At 39.3% G+C, this 3,203-nt stretch overlaps 1 long non-coding RNA gene across 2 annotated transcripts; it reads left to right on the top strand.

Annotated features, from left to right (window-relative positions):
* The first annotated feature begins 1,346 nt into the window (after positions 1-1,346).
* Positions 1,347-2,978, top strand: LOC127338256 (uncharacterized). Of its 2 annotated transcripts, none has more exons than XR_011755026.1 (3): positions 1,347-1,539; positions 1,714-1,813; positions 2,255-2,978. It is a non-coding gene; the product is annotated as an uncharacterized lncRNA (long non-coding RNA). The 2 variants fall into 2 exon arrangements; XR_007874259.2 differs by having other exon boundaries at positions 2,251-2,978.
* The last annotated feature ends 225 nt before the right edge of the window (positions 2,979-3,203 follow it).

Genomic DNA, 3,203 nt, shown 5'->3' with positions numbered 1-3,203 from the left:
CTCTTAGACGACGTTGTTGTCCCACCACTTCTCCTCCTCCTCCCCCATCTTGTTAGATTCGGTCTTGTGCTTCTGCTACTCCTCTACTAAGTGATCCCACCATATACGGTGAATTTCCCCGCCATGTAGGGTCCACCATGTAACAGCTGTCTAGCCTATAATGTGAGATGGACCCAGTATGTAAGATCCTACCTTTAAGGTGTGTCGGTCCCACTTGTAAGCTATAAAAGGGCCCTATTCATGTCAAAATCCCATTCCACAAATGGTTAAAGAGCGTGGACACACGAAATTGCCACAATTGGTTGTTTGTATGGCAGGTTTGGAAAGAGGAGATCAAAATAGAGAAATGTTACTTAGGGTAAAGTTTAGTACAACTAAAGAACCGAGGGCACCAAAATCCTATTATCAAATCTGAATCTTTTTCTCTTTACTTATAACCCTTCAACTGTACCAAGAATCACATGATTGTGATCAGTCTCGGGTTATTTTTCCCATTAACCAAAGAAGAAGAAAAACTCACATTCTCTACTTCTAGAATTATATCTAATTTTTTCCATTGTTGCTTTTTCCTAATTGTCTGGCCAAGTGAATTGTGCTCTTGCCATCTTAATCTCTCTAGGCAATATAAATTAATTAGATCATTAAACATGTCAGTAAATTTTTTAAGCTTTGATACTTCCTCCATAATCCATATCGTATTTTTAGGCTTACTACGAAATTAGGAAAATATAGAAAATGTATAATGCTTGCTTTGCTAATTAATAGGTGAATCAACTGCCTCTAATCCTCGGAAACTGCGCCCCACCTCTCCATGGCTATGCATTCTGTTGAATAGCCTATGCATGTCTTCCTCCTTTGAGTGTTGCGTCAAAAGGGATAAAAAGCAGTGATATGAACGCATGGATCCGAATTATCCACCCCAATCACCGAGCACCTAGGTCACATCGTATAATCTAGTAAATCTAAAAAAACCGATAGAGAGGGAGTACCTTTCTTACCCAAAGGAGAATCTCAAAATATTAGAGTCCCATCCACTAAAAGAGGAAGGCTTTGATCCTTCACCACATAAGCCAATCTATCTATTATATACTAAAAGCAATATAAGAAACTAAAAGCAACATAAGAGGTAATAATAGGGGTGTTACGTTAATCCACATCGTCCAAACTATTCGTAACTGCTTCACACGCCAATACAAAATACTATTGGTTTGATAACCTTTTGAGACGTCAAAGAGTATCTGTTTGACAGAAGATATATTGAAAAAAAAATCACGTGTCGTAGGTGGATCCTCATATTTCATCAATCAGCGCTAAAAAATTCAAAATAACTACTATACTATTTGGGGGACTCATGGACGGCAAGTACGACGAGCTTGGCGAGCGGGAAGAAGGAGGTGGCGGAGGGGAGGAGCATGGCTGGACGTCAGTTGCCCCCGCTGCCACCACAGGCCTGCTCTGCTAGATTTCAATCGTGGCCCTCTTCCCCTGTGATTTACTCTTTGATGGGTAGGTGCATCCCAGACTTTCCCTACAAATAAGGTAAACGTTTGGACCTTTTATCTTCTAAATTTCTCTTTCTTGTGCCTTGCTGGTTCAGATTTGAATCTAGGTTGCGTACTTAAATATTATGTTGCTGAATGTGACTTCCTGCTGTGGATGCTTAACTTCATATGTATCTCAGATTTGAATCGAGTTGAGTGGTTGATTTTTCAGGTGGGACGAAATCCAACCATGAGGCCAAGATTTTCTTTTTCGAGAATGATGAGGCCAAGATTTAGAACAGAAAAAGATAAACATAAACAATCAGGGGAAAGTTAGCAAGAATTTTGGATCCAATAATACTTAACATTTTCTTCAGTTTTTAGTTCTTTCTCTGGATGTTGGGCTATATTCTTTTCTATGGGTAATTCTGAATTTGGTTTCAGTTACTTAAGGGAAAATGTACATTACCTGTAGATTGTATCAAAATAGCAAACCGTAACATATGTTTATCAAAGCTAATGCAACACGTACACGATTTATGCTAGGAGACACTTTCCTGCCTACATATTTCTTCCACAAGAAAAGAACGATTTCGAGCATTTGTTTATTATTTGACACATAGCATTAGTTGATGAAAGATGCACACAATTTTTTTCAGATGTATTTATTAACCTGGCTGCCAAGCATTTTTTCCATACCCTTTGACACTCGTTATTTTCAGTCAAGAGCTAGATCAAACTATTATCTAATCAAGTCAATTTTACTTAGGTAGGGCTTGCAGTTGGAAATTGTGCCTGCGAGGGTGCTAGGAGGTCATGGGAAGCACGCCAGCAATGCTGTCAGTCGAATGTCCAAGCAAGCATTGATGCCATCTGTGTCTGCATATTGCGGGGGACAACTTGCACCTCAGGCCCTCAGCTGCGTCCCACAAGCCGTCTAACGTCCTAATTTACGGTGAGAAGGAAAACCTATAAAAGATTGTTTGTTTGTCTATATAGAAGCTAACTGAAACTTAGAGATTTTCTTGGTATTTGTGTTGAGTTGGGTGTGGCATTTTGGGTCCATTCTGATCATGTACCCTCTTAAAAAAATTAATCATTTCACTGTAGTTGTTGACTCTGCTGTCCTACCAAGCTTTCTACAAGTGAAATTTTATTCTAATTAGTTAGTTGATTACAAATTAATGGGCTGCAGTCGACCATCCAAGTATTTTTAGAGATGCTTTGCTTTTTCCAATTATATTTGAACAATTTTCCACCGAAGAGGTAGGTTGTGAAATGGCAACCCTCTTAGCTATGGAGATGTAACATAACTTGTGATATTAGATTATATTCTGCCAAACGTTGGTTGCACAGGTATAACCATTAAACATGCAGCAAATTAACTGTTTTTGAAATGTACTTGAACAAAAGAGGAAGCAAGTTTTGGGTCATGTCCACTGCAAAGTGTTCAGCACTTAAGTTCCATTGCATTTTGCTGTACCAAGCGGAGGCGATTAGCACTTAGCACATAGAACAGTTGGCATCATGAATTGCTCACTCAGCCTATCTGTTTGTGCTTTTTCTTCAGGTTACTTTCTTACTTATTGACATGGGCATACCCTTCGGGTACCCATTATTAGTATACCTGGCTCGGTCCAATATGGAGAAGACAAAATATGGAGAAGGCCCAACAAGGCAACCCGAAGAAGTAGTCGACTAGGACTCTTGTAAAACCCTAGG

Source organism: Lolium perenne, chromosome 3 (genome assembly GCF_019359855.2).
Source record: "Lolium perenne isolate Kyuss_39 chromosome 3, Kyuss_2.0, whole genome shotgun sequence".
NCBI lineage: Eukaryota > Viridiplantae > Streptophyta > Magnoliopsida > Poales > Poaceae > Lolium > Lolium perenne.
This window is presented reverse-complemented; position numbering and strand designations above follow the sequence as displayed.